Here is a 14,800-nt window from a genome sequence, read left to right as displayed (position 1 = left end):
TAAACATAACAATATCACCTTGATGGCCCAGCATGTTAAATGGTGAACTCTAGATCTCGGAACCGTAGATTATGGATCCAAATTCTAGTTTGGACATGGGTGTCCTTTGTGAGTCTCCCTTCATCATTTTATCCAATAATCACTCATCTTCATTGTCACTATTAGTTGCAGAAAAGTGACATCAAATAAAATGATAAACATAACATTCTGATTTCAAGCCTCCTTCTTCTTGTTCCCACTTCTGTTTAGAGTACACTGTACCAAACTCATAGGTGTGCGCGCAGCGGGTGCCAAGGGTGCCTGGGCACCTCCTAATGTGCCCCCCCTAAAATACAAAAGGAAATAATTTCGATTCATTTGAGACGTACTGAAAAGTTTCTGTAAAAAAGGAACATGAAGTTATGACAATTGACATTTTGCAAATATGCAATCCAAACTCCCCTTAAGGCAACCCCAGATACATTATTCTGCGCACGCCTGCGATTCTTTCAAGTTTCGTGCTAGAATCAATAATTATCAAACTGTTTACATTCTGATGTCTCTATTTCACACGTACTTGTCATAATTTCACATAATATGTATGATCTACTTTCTGCCTATTTACACACGACAAATCATTCTTAATATATTGTTAAATTTGCCTTACTGTAAATGGAGACACATAAAAGTCTGAAAGTAAAAACATAATCAATAATAATCACAGTCAGCACTCCCCGATGGCTTAGTGGTAATATCGTCGCCTTGTAATCAAGGGGTCCCGAGATCGATACCCATTGGAGACATATAATGATTTTGGTCCTACTTTAAACTGTATGTCCAGTCCGGAATAACGTATCTGTGCATAAAGTGGATTTTAAACAAAGCTCAAGACTCAATAATTACACGTCTTGCCTGTGGCATTTGAAAGTGTACAGATATACTAGAGCAGAATCTACGATCTCTATTTAACATGGATTGAGGACGAATCCGAAATCTGATTGGCGAAACCAGTGTTTTCCAGTAGCCACACACACGCAAACGGCAGGGGTTATAAAAGATCGAGGCCACGACTGGAAACAATTGGAGAAAAGATGGAAGTTCTTCTAGCACGAAACTTGAAAGAATCGCAGTTCGTGTGAAAAAACGGTTGATAATATCAAGTACAATAAATTCATACCTCGTTATTTCGTAATATACAATCGCTCCCCCCACCAATTAATGCTCCCTCCAAAAATAAACTCATACGGAAAACATAATTTACGCGTGAAGTGGAACAAAGCCCTTGTTACACTTGTATTTGTACACTGGGTTCAGTTGAGAAAAATCACTTCGGAAATTCTAATCTGCTGAACGCAAGTGGTTTCTTTTGGTAAAGTACCAGATGTAGAATAAGAAACAAGTAATTTGTCTCATGGTCACAGTATATATCAAAAACATGTTAGATGTTCTACGTTCTACGATGGCACGTCTTGTAATTAAAATGTTCCGGATTCGATACCCGGTGGAGGCACATAGTGATTCGGATCCCACTTTAAACTGTATGTTCAGTCTCAATTAGCCTGTCTGGGCATAAAGTGGAATTAAAAACTAAAAGACAACAACAAAAACCTTCAGATGTATTGTCTGGCATGGTGAAAAATTAGAAAACCTGTTGAAATAAATTTACATGGTGCCTTTTATCTATTTTTATGAATGATGACATTGAGTCTCAAGATAAGAATGGATGGAAAATGTCAAGGCTATTTGCTTCTTCATGTTCTACTGCATTATATATAACACAAAGAGGACTTCATATAAAATTTTTAGCAACAAGTGTTCAAAACGTGATGAATTTAACCGGAAAGTTAACATCAGTGTCGACCCGAAACTTTTGATTGTTTTAAAATCGTAGTTCTTGACTTAAATAAGGCTATTACAATTAATAATGTTTTAATTTTTTCTATGGTTCATGTTCCTCTGAAAACAAACACAGATTTGCCTGCATCAGTTGCTGGGGCATTTTACTTACAAGAACACACGTAATAAGTTGATCATTTATTGAATTTACGGATCTGGCTTTGCAAACAATGCCCCAGTGACACTAATAATGATTACAACTACTTTAAAATTAAGTTAGACTTCGAAATTCTTGAACAAAGAAGAACTCTATATTTGAAGTCCTTTTATCATGTTTACTGATTCAGTAGGCATTTTTAAAGTACGGTACTGTGGATTTCTTTAAATGAAATGATTTGGTTGGTTGATTTGGTGTTTTAAGTCCACTTTATGCACAGTAAGGCTAATCGGGACTGGACTGGACTTACAGTTTAAAGTGGGATCCGAACAACTATGTGCCTCCACCGGGTATCGAACCCTGGACCCCTTGATTACAAGGCAACGATGCTACCGCTGCGCCATCGGGGAGGCCCAAATGAAATGATTTGATTCACTTTGTAAAAATATTTTTGTAATTTTTTTTCTTTTCAGAAAGTCTTACCACTGTCCACTATAACATAGAAGTTATTTCTATCAAATTATAATATTTTCAAATTTCCTCTTAGGGCATTAATCAGCAAGTGACAGTCGTGTCAGCCAGTGAGGCGCATCACTTGCCAACTTGTCATTTACCAATATCTCAGAAACTCTTAAAGATACAAAGATGTATTTAAGAGCAATGAATAACCTGACAAATACCTGCTTTGTATGACAAATGATTTCTGTCCACGGGAGTTGGACAATCGGCAGGCAGCGATCGATATCACGCAGAAAATACCAAGTCTAAAAAAATGTAATATACTCAAGTGAGTTTACAGGGCTTGAGCTCCCGTAAATCAAAATATAATAATCTTGACCTAGAGGGATGATTCATGTGTGTCAAAATGGCAAAACATGTGCTTCATACGTCAAATTGTGCTAAAAAATCGAAATGTTTCCCAAATGTATTTTTCAATATATATTTGAGCATATTCGTTAAAATCCGTACAGTGGTTACAGGTGCCGAATTAAGATTCAGTGATTATTATTTATGTGTTTTCATGGTAAATCTTGTTCTTCAGTCTCCAATTTTGGTGGGAACGTTCATAACTTCAATGTGAGTTGATTTGATTATGCACCGAAAACTTGGGAAGAAAATCCTTAACTCCTTGTTCCATCCAAAATATAAAAATTTGAATACACCACTGTACAGGAAGATGAATTTTGAGAGATCTGTCCATCAGAAGTTAAATGACAAATTATCTCAACAACATGTGTAATTCATAAATTTGTGACTGGAACGACCTAAGAAATACTTGCTTAATATCAGCGTGTTTGCATCAGTTGTGTAAAATGTCCTAGCTCACTCTCTGTTCTAGCAGCTGTTTATCAAATGAGTAAGCAATCATGTAATTTGTTGTAGAAGTATTGGACGATTTTTCATATACAAGGTGATTAAAAAAGGACTTTACAACTTTGAAAGCATATAGACATTTATTCAGATAACTTACAGAGTCTGTTGAGGTGCCATTGCAAAGCAAAACACATCTAGTTTGTCATACAACATTCATGTTGGGTCGATGTGGCTACCATTTGTAATGCGGCATACATCCCAACTGAAGTCGATTTCATTCCAGACTAAGTATTCCCCAGTAAGTCAGGGGTCACTTCTGCAGCGGCGGCGTTAATTCGAAGTCTCAGCTCAGCAAGATCAGCAGGTAAAGGTGGTACAAAAACCCGATCTTTAATGAAACCCCATAAGAAAAATCTAGCGGGTCAAATCTGGGGAGCGAGGTGGCCATGCTACCAGTCTCAACGAAGGTTTGGTGCCAAGAGTAAATTGTAGTCCTACTAGGAGGCGCCTTACGATACTCCATACGAAACTTACGTTACACTGCAGCATGATACTAAGAGACATGGTAGGCTCATGCGCATCGCCGGGGGTTCCCCGGGACCGCTGTGACGTCAACTGGTGAGCAACTCGAGATTTCGCCCGCTACATCTGGCAGTGAATCTTTGTCTCTCGCTAACAAATAGACGTTTCTTTCTTTAGTGAGAGTTTTCTTCAAAATGGCTTGTGCTGTGTTCCGATGTAATAACTACAACTGTAAGACTAAAGGAGGAGCTGTTAGGTATTTTAGATTTCCGAGAGATGAAAATGCACGAAAACAGTGGATTTCGCTTTGTAGAAGCGTGTGTACTTCACACATATATGTATACCTAGGTAAAATATGGAGCATGGGGAATTCCATTTTAGACGCGAATATAGAGTTTTTAATGCAAAATTTGCCTAAATGATTTTTATTTATTTATTTATTATTATTTAGCTTTTACAATTTATGACTATTTCAAAACAGGTTTCAAGACCAGATAACAATTCCAAAACATATAAAGTTCTGGAGCTTATTCTGAGCTCATTTTGAATTTAATGGGATGGAAAATCAGAAGTTTGTAATATGAAAATTGCGAGCAAAGTTACATGTATTCATTTTAATGCAGGTTGCTATATAAAAGGGGTGAGGAGTATTCCCCCTCCTCTAACTTGATTCATTCCAAATCAGGAATAATCATTTCCCACCCACTGAATATGAAAATCATATTTTTAAAGATATCGTACTTTTAGAACCCCATAGCTATATATAAAATATCATTAACCTTTAAGCAGCCAATGGGTCATATATGACCCATAGAAAGTATAGGCGAAAACAGCCAATGGGTCATATATGACCCATGGTGCCGATTACAACATTCACGTGCTTTTAGGACCTTCAAACTTGTATGTGAGGTTGTAAACGCTGACAGATGTTGAGATAAGACTTTGAAATGTCATGTGGAAGAAAAGCCACCCCCCTCCCTCCCTTTCTCTAATATGCAAATTAGCTATTTTTTTTGCCAAAATGCAGGATTGTACATATTGCGTCATATTTCAGCCTGTATGAGGACTAGGCACTTGAAACAAGTTTCACTTTGTTGAAAAAGGTCTATTCTTTGAAAACAATGAAAAAGTTTGCGCCCTTTTTTGAAAATAACTGGAGAAGAGGGGGCGAACGCCAGATTTTTTTTCATTGAAATCTGAGGACTTGGCCCCTCCCAACCCCGTAATTCTCACTTGAACTTTCTGAATTGTACACGGTCGCGTGCTCCGATGTTTTTGCTTTCAAACAAAAGTTATCCGAAGTAGATTGCTCAAATAGTCTCAGAGATATAACGTTTTTCTGAAATAAGTGTAAAAATTTAAAAATCGCACACAAAGGCCGCGGCGAGAGAGGGGTTACTTCCGAAAACCGACTCTGCTCTTTAAAGGTTAAACTAATTTTTGACAGATATGTACCGCATGCAGTGCCCTTTAGAAGCCATGTATTCGGTATTTTCTCAGACTTCTAGAAGGTGTTTTACATGTACTTTTCTATCAAATACGAAAACTTTGACGTATGTTAACAGCACTTTTCGAAAGCTTGTTGACAGCTATAGCGTTGTCTTGCCTTTTTTTAAAAAAATACTGAATCGAGATGATTCCCGATCAACTCGCAACAGATCTAACTTTGAAGTATTTGTAAAACATTTGACATAGTAATTATTTGTAATGTAATTAGCTGTACCTCATGTTGTTCTTCAAACGCTGAAAGTACTATCATTGCATATGCTAAACCGAAATCCTTCATATCTCAGAGCAAGCAAAGTTAGAGGAAAACCATACGCTCGAAATAATTTTTTCAATGGTTGGTGGACAATATGAAGAGCCGGTTTAAAAAGGTAGGTTTATTTTCGGGTGTAGTCGTATTAAATGCAGATACATATGTGTGTTTTATGGTGACATGTTAATTCCTCCTTTATATCAAAAAGTGAACTTTAATGTAAGCGAAAGCATGTACGCGTCACCAGTCGAAGATTTTCGCATCTACAAAGAAAATTCAATAGACATTCCCACCTCACTCAAAGACCTTGTGAATCCAATCCAAATTGTACCAATATCGACAGCTGAGTGTGAAAGCGGGGTCAGTGCCATGCACTTTACCTTAACTGATTAAAAGTAAAGTAAAGTATTCCCCTGTGCATAGCACCGCGCCATGAAGGCGTATAAGGTTAGAGAAATCATTTAGAAGTTTAAACCTTATTTTTCTTTCAATACTTGTAGACTCCCAGTGTATTGTTTTAATGCAGAAAAATTTGCAACAAAATGGATCAAGTAGCAAGCATTACAGTGTCCTTGACAAGCCAACTGGCAAATCATCGAACCTGCAGTGTCTCATTAATTTCGTGAATTCAACTGAATAATGTAATTTTCTTACAGTTTGACTTTAGAATTTAACTTGAAATGGTGTTGTGTTTGTGTTGCATTCAATTTCAAAATTAGATTTTAAGCAATTTATGTCCAATTCTAAGCATATCTAATTCATAGGTAATGTCTCCTTCTGATAAAATCACAAATGGCACCCTGTTTTAATGTCTAGGAAATATCGCTGATCCATTTCAACTAGGAATGGTATCGAGATGAGACAAAAATCTCTTAATATATAGGTTTAAGTACAGTTTTCCGAACACCCTCTGACGAAGTTATAAATATAATCGGTGAGGTATATTGTACCCCCGAAATTGGTCTGTCGTGTCGCGTCTCGAAAACAAGACGAGGCAGGAATTGTGGAAGTATTTCGTTTCGGAAAATTCCATTTGAAAAATTCAAAATGAAAGAAGGTCAGTCATATTCTCTTCTGATATATCTTCGAATCGACGCGATCACTTGTTTACAAAACATGAACCGCCCTTATACGAAGGGAATTCGTCTGCAGCGTGATTTTCTGAAAGTAAACTTTAGATCATTCCATCGTTCCACACACATTTTAAATAATTTTCATCTCCTTAAAAAGATTTCCAAACACACAGATCAATGAACTAACTGTAGTAGCAAGAACAATGTAGTACATGTAGAATAAGTTTACAAAGGTTTGAATTCCTGTGGTAAGGAAAATAATGCTTACAATTTACACTTTTTATATTGAGCAATTAGAAAATACTAGGTTCTTTTAACAGTAGCATCTTGTATCTGAGGGGGGGTACAAGGGGTACAACTAGAATCTATTTAGGGGGTACAGTACCCCCTTCAAAAATGTAGGGAGGTACAATGTACCCCTGTAAACCCCCCCCCCAGTGTGGTACTGTAATGTTGTTTGTGTACTTTATAAAATTTGTGTTGAACAAAAAAAAATTGCAGTACAAACTTACATTATAAATAATGTAACTAAACATTTGGCGTTTTGGAAATATCATTTACAAAAAAAAAAACACTATATAAAATTTTATATTTATATTCTTCATTCTTCCATTAAAGAAAATATTCAATTTAGATTTTTGTTGTTTCTTTGATACTGTTTCTACCCGACGAACTGTATCTTGGATGACTACCGTAACTACCTCCCTATGTACTATATTTAACCTATTTTTTACTACTTTTCACAAACGCTGATATGGGTATATTAAACTAACTGAAATTAGTACAATGACACTGAAGGATCTTAGAATGTGTTTTAACACGTTACATTTTAGGAATTTAAATACGTAGGCTTCATTTGAAATTTACGTATCATCAGACAATATATCATTTAGTAAACGCAAGTAGTGTGTAGTGAGTTACAAAAGTTCGAATACCGGGTAAAGCATTTCTGTTACTTGCCTTTGCGAAATATAGAAGAAAAAAGCAACAGCCATGGTGAAAATGCGAAAATATTATCACATTGTCCAAACACTTACAAGAATCAATGCAACATGTGTTAACTTGAGATACAGACGAAAAAGCGACTAAATTAGCTACAGGTTTTCTTCCGTATGCTCCTCCCCTACGCTCTATTCATTCCTACTTTTACTGACTTTGTGCACAAAGAAATACCAGTCCTTTTAAGCAGTAAATAAGGTTTTAAACCTTCCCCGGAAAACTTCATTCAATGAAAAAGAACCCCTGCTATGTGTTTTCTACCCGCTGGCTGCGACATTTGCTCACCAGATGACGTAATGCGCTGGAAGGGACGAAAGTCGTCCGCCGGATGAGCCAACCTACTAGTCTTAGAACCATGCACTGCAGTTGCTGATTGCGTCTCGTGAAACCAAAACACACAGTGAGAACGTTCCGCACCAGTAAAAGTAGCCATTTTCAAGAACAATGCTGACAGCGCTACTGGTGGGTGAGTTCGGCTACTAATGGACTACGCGAGTCAAAACTTTGATGGATTTTGCTTTTCAATGGCACCTCAACCGACTCTGTGAGTTATCTGAATAAATTTCTATATGCTATCAAAGTTGTAAAGTTTTTTTTGAATCACCCTTTACAAGACAATGCTCGTCTGGATTATTGGTTCAGTGTTTCTGTTCAAACTTTTAAGGCTGGTGTGGCTCTGTAAAAGTTGGCTATCCAGAATTATCTCCTATTCTGACAGTGACTTCCTCACACTGTATCCATTCTTAATCCAAATTTGATATTCGTATTTATGTCTGCTTTTACAGATGTTCATGTTGGTAATTCATACAATTGAGGTAACACTTATGTCGGAGAGGTATGTTTGTGATTTCATCAAATATGCAATGTTCACCTTTTCCCATTTATGTATTTTAGTTGCATGAGATTTTCTGAAGAAAGAAGAAATGAAGTGAACCGGAATGAAGTGAAGAATCTTGACTAGAAGGCCTATTGAGAATATATCCTTCTTTTCTAAAACTGCATGTAGTTCCTCATACAGAGGGAATAATTAGAATAGCGGATGAATGGATTAGAAAATCAAAATACCTAGAAATGCCGTTTCTTTGTTGGCAGATAGAAGTATTGTCGTTGGCTGGGATCACACCTAAGATTCGCCGATGAAAGGACGGTACGGTAACCAATATGTTAACGATACCAAGTATTCTGTACCTTTCACTCAGGTTATATTGTTTCAACCCTCAACGCATGAAAACAAAGCTCTTGTCCTTTCTTTCATAGACATTCCATTATATAAGAGTAATGAACATTAATTATGCATGTGATAAAAATAGTGAAAAATTCAATATCTTTTTTCTAATTATTATATAATATTTCTATTGAAAATTTAATGATATTGTTTATGTTTGAGATTGTTTTAGGCCCACTTTATACACAGATAGACTAATCAGAACTAGACCTACAGTGGGATTCGAACCATTATGTGCCTCTACCAGGTATAAAACCCGAGACCTACTATTTACAAGGCCATAACATATGCCATAGATGAGATATTATTGTTTATGTGCGTGCGTGTTTGTGTTGTGTGTATTTTTGAGAGTGGTGGGTGTGGATGTTAGATGAACTACTCAGAATTACCTACTTCTAAGACGAATTGCAGTCATGAATGGAACAAACAATTTAAGAAAATTCATTATGTTCGTACGCGTGCAGGAGTTAATAAAGAAAATATCGCGGAGTAGCCTACTCTTTCATTTAATGAACATAAGACAGACATTACGTCAGACCCTATTCTTATCGAATTTATCTTTATATGAATGTAAAATCTATTAGAAATTTTATACTTGCGAGGTATACGAGACATATAATTATAATGTTATTTGAGTTGTCTATACACTAGGGGCTGGCTGGGTAAATGTGGAATTAAATGCTCTTTGACTCTTTGAATAGGGTAATTACAATAAAGTGGCAGAGATTTCATTTCCAAACATTTCTAAAGCTAAGATTGGATTGTAATCTTTGTCCATTTTCATTTATCACACTTTCCCCTCCATATGGTCCCATACAACCATGTGACCTTATCCTATTGTTTCCAGTTCTACCATTAAGATCTCCCATCAATATTACCTTCCTATTATCTTCATTCTCTTTATTCACTACTCTTTGTAATTGAGTATAGAAAACTTCTTTCTCCAATATGTCCTGATCATTTGTCGGGGCATAAGCTTGTATTATTGTTATTCTTTCTTCCATTTTCAGTCTAACTACTATTATCCTTGAATTCACTGGTTCCCATGATTCCACCCTTTCTTCCATTTGCTCATTAACTATTATTCCAACTCCCTCGTTAGCTCTTCTTCCTCTACCTACTTCAACATATCTCAGCACATATCCTCTTTCAAGGTACATTATACCACTGCCTTTCTTCCTTACTTCACTTAGTCCTAGTACTGCTAGTTTATACTTTTCCATTTCTCCTACAATCTCCACTTCTTTTCCATTAATTGTTTTAATATTCCAAGTTCCAATTCGGATATTCCATTTCCTTGCTTGTCGTCTCCTACTAAATCCATCCTTTCCGAGGCTACCTTTATTTCTCTGAATCCGCTAGTTTTAGTCTAAGATTTAGTTTTAGTCAAAGATTAATAGAATTCTGTGTAGAGAACCAATTGCTACAAGGAAACTCCTTTTTCCAGCATAAGAAAATTCATAAAATCACTTATGAAGCTGAGGGAAGGGAGGCAAAGAGTATAATAGACTACATAATTTACACAAGAGCACTTCGATATGCCTTTATGGATGTAAAGGTAATTCGAGGTGCTGAATTGAGTACTGACCACAGACTGCTAATAGCTATAACAAGATTTAAGAGGAATAATAGAGAAAGAGATAGGAAGTTTGAAAAGATACAAGTAAAGCAGCTGGCTAAGGAAGAGAGTCTAATAGTGCGAGTCTAAGGAATTTCAAATAGAAAAAGGAATTAAACAGGGAGATAGTCTCAGTCCTTTACTTTTCATTAATGTAATGGATGAAATAACTAAAATTTGCAAAAGAAGAACCCCAAGAGTACAAATAGGATATTGGAATATGAGAGTAGTACAACTGCAAGTACTGCTATATGCTGATGATATAGTCTTAATTGCTAGCAGTGAAGAGAACTTACAGAGGAGCGTAATAGAATGGGGAGAAGAAAAGGGATGAAGATTAATATTAAGAAAAGTAAAGTTATGCAGGTGGCAAAAGGAGAAAAAGATCATGAAATAGCAATTAGAATGAGAAACAGACAGGAATGGAGGAGATGGATCGAGGCAACCAACCCTACGCTATGATGGCAGAAGGGGACTTGAGGAAGTAAGTAAGTAAGCAAGATTGGATTGTAAAATGTTGTATTCAATTATATATAAAGGATAGTCTTATTCAAAATGGTAATTACATACATTTGGAAATAAGAATTTCTAAGGTTTAGGACATGAGTTATGGTCAACATGCGATAATTGATATTTCTTTGGAATTTCAAACTAAATGTCACTAGCATACGCTTCAAGCGTTTTACATTGTTATTTAGTCACCTTTTGACGTGAGCTAAGCAATAAAGGAGTAATGTCATTTCGTAGTATTATCAGAAGAGGGTAAACATTCATATCGTGTGCGTGTCTGTGTGTGTGTATGGATCGATAACCTACTTATTGACGCAGATTACATTCACATATATTCGATTTATTCCAAATGTTATTGACTTTTGCAACAGCTTTCCTTTATTCAAACATGAAAGAAGCTTTTCGCGTGGGACCTTGTGAATTTTTTATTATAACATTGAATATAACATAAGCACACACACACACACACACGCACACACACATACGCTGAAATGAGGAATTCTCATGCATCACTTCCTCATTCAATATTATATGTCCAAGTTTCTTTAATCAAGTGGTAGGACTACATACAGAAATTCTAACGATGTCTTAGAATGCCATAAAATATGTGTGAATTCCTAAATCAATAGTGCAAAATTAAGCACTATACATAAAGCACAGTAACATTTTTAATGATTTGAAATAAATGCATTTAAATTGAGTTAATTTGATAACTTCTTCGTAAAATCCAGACAAAATAATTGAAAAATGCTCTTTCATAGAGAAGGAAAAATGGTTATAATTACTTTACAGAACCGTTTTAGTACCTTGCGGTGCAGTGGTTACATAGTTTATTAAAGATCATAATCAGGACTGTATCATTAGTAATATGAATATTAATGTCAAGTTACATACATGACCGTGAGCAATGAGGGATCCACTCACCATCTCGCCACCGAAGTGTCAGGCTTAATCATAACACATCATCATCATAACGATTAGCCAAGAATAATAGGATAAACTAGTTTAATACTATTTTCAGATTAGTATCGATTATGTTATGCCTCCTACTGCAAATAATCTTCGATCTAAAGGAATATTTTACATTTGGAAGTTCATTCAAAAAATGTATAGCTATGCATTTATTTAACATATCTGAATTTTAATGACTACATCCACAGACAGCATTAAATACCACAAAAGGTAAATAGGAACTAATATTTCACATGAATGTTTCTATTCCATTTTGTAACGGCGAAGATTGTCTTAGAAATCTTTTGATTGATTTGGTGTTTTAAGGACACTTTATGCACAGTAAGGCTAATCGGGACTGGACCTACAGTTTAAAGTGGAATCCGAACCACTATGTGCCTCCAATTGGTATCGAACCCTGGACCCCTTGATTACAAGGCGACGACGCTACCACTGCGCCATCTTTGGAAGCCCTGATTGTCTTAGAAATCAAAGTCTACTGTTGAACAACATAATTGCTTTTGCTTTTCAAGAGTGTTTCTGGAGAGTGTTTAGATATTTATATCGATGGACACCATTAAGCATTACATGATATGTCTGCAACGAATGTACTTACATAACGACGTAAGACGTGTCGACCATGGGCTGTAGTAACTTGCACTGAAGCTGTCACGTGAGCAGTTAAGACGAAGGAATCCGAACAAAACTCAAGCGCACAACCGCCACGCCGCCATTTCAGAGCGGCCAGAAGTCACGTCTTCTTAAACAAAACACCAACAGAGCTCTAAGATGTCGGTCAGAAGGCGGATTATGTTAATCTGTTATAACGCTTTGGGTTGCTTTCCACGGCTACTTAATGTTCCTGGCGTGACATGCAAAAGCAATATCCCCGGCTGCTGTGTTTGAAAATACTTGCACCCGTGGGTTGCTTCGCGTGATCGCGTGGAGGTGAGCGAGCACTCGGTCTGGAACTTTCTTGGGCCAAGAGATTAACGAGAGAGATGTGTGAGAAGGAGGAACAGGAAGAAGGCAGCACTCGTGCAGTAGGTTAGGCTTTTGTATATAATGTATTAACTGCATAGTGTGATTGGTATCTCCATATTTCTATTATGACAGCTCTTATTTTTTTCTTCCATGCTGTTGCTACCAGTAGCATGTCTACCTTGCCATTTTAGCTATTTTCTTCTTGCTATCTCATATAAAAATGTAAAAGTTGAATGTAAAAATATTACTACATAAAATAACTACCATTAATTGGTATAAATCACGTATATAATTTAGCAAACACTGTGTTTATATAATCATATGCAAATTAAGTATAAAATTAAAAAGACTTATTGATAGTTTTGTGATTTATGAATTCCTCCGTGATTTTGCACTAACTGTATCAGTTCTAGTCAAATATCAATTCAATTCATTCAACCAAAATCGTTGTTGACGAATTTAATTTGTTACTTATTGTATTTCTCACCAATCGTAAGTATTTATCACACAAGAGCCATTTCCATAATTCATCAAGTAAGGTAAGGGTTTTTAGATCACTATAAGTAAAAAGAACACCGTCCAAAAATGTAGGTCTAAGTCAAAATGTATTCATGTTAAATAATATATATTACTAGAAAACGCTAGTAAATAACGATGAATTTGTATATCGTCAGTTCAAAAATAGTGGTTTTAAAAGTGATCAGTCACAGTAATTACATAATTTCCACCCTCAGTGATTGAGTATCAACTTTATTAGTACAGTGCCACGTACCATTGATATACGTTCAAAGGAGCATTATTGATATCGGCAGTGGGTAGTGGTGTGATGAGTGTCTCACAACTTTGTATTTATACATCTAATCAGAATAAACCTGAAGTTCATAGGAGAAGCTCAGTTATTCCCAGTCCACCATCTATTAAGCTACTATACATACATACATATACATATAAATTGACTGTCTCTGAAGTGAGTCCGCCTCCGTGGCGGAGTCGTTAGCACATCGCGCTACGACGCCCGGGGTTCCGGGTTCAAATCCTGGCTTGGGCATGGATGTTTGTGAGTGTCCATTTACCAATTTCCTCATATCATCTATCATCCCCATCTTTGCAAATTAACCAAAGTGACACAAAACCGAAGTATAATAAAGCAAATCAATCAATCAATCAAAATCTCTGAAGTGAACAAGTGGTTTGTCTGTTTGGAATGCAAATAATTTTAGATATAAAATTATATAAGATAATCTATATCCATTTTATAACACATAACAGCATCAAATAACATCGAAGGTAAATGAAAACTAACATTCGTCAACATAAGGACCTTCTGTTGGATTCATTCACTTGCGATTTATTGGGTTTTGGAGCGAAAGAAAATATAGTTTTCATGTCAAGGACCGTAAGTAAATAAAATACAGAAAATTAATAAATATAGGTTAATCACTGAGCAAACAAAATATAATTTAAATTATAAAACAGTATAAAAATATAACACGTTGAAAATACACGCAAGTGGTCTAACGTGACATCTGTCAATGTACCTATTAAAATTTAAATTATTGGTAACATGATGTAAAATAAACAATTCTTAAGTATTCATGTGACGATTATATTATGGAAGGCAGTTGTGTTAGAAGTGAGTGCAAACAATTCTCAAGTCAACATAACAAATTCAACAACTACATTTTTCTATCGCCCTAAGCTTAACATTGGTACACTCTTCTTACAGTAGCATTAGGATCATACTCCTGTCTCAAGTCATACGAAGTTACTAAATCAAGTATTGTAACAATATTTTATTACCTAAAATATCACGTTGTACTACAATGTCACTACGTATGCACATGATGATTAGTTATTTGTTAACATTAAATTC

The 14,800-nt window shown here is 35.8% G+C and overlaps 1 protein-coding gene across 2 annotated transcripts in view; it reads right to left on the bottom strand.

The window, feature by feature from the left end:
• Positions 1-14,800, bottom strand: part of LOC145984555 (spermatogenesis-associated protein 1-like) — a 148,025-nt gene that overhangs the window by 83,753 nt on the left and 49,472 nt on the right. The gene's annotated exons all lie outside the window — the stretch shown is intronic.

This window comes from Lepisma saccharinum, chromosome 2 (genome assembly GCF_977018435.1).
Source record: "Lepisma saccharinum chromosome 2, izLepSacc3.1, whole genome shotgun sequence".
NCBI lineage: Eukaryota > Metazoa > Arthropoda > Insecta > Zygentoma > Lepismatidae > Lepisma > Lepisma saccharinum.
This window is presented reverse-complemented; position numbering and strand designations above follow the sequence as displayed.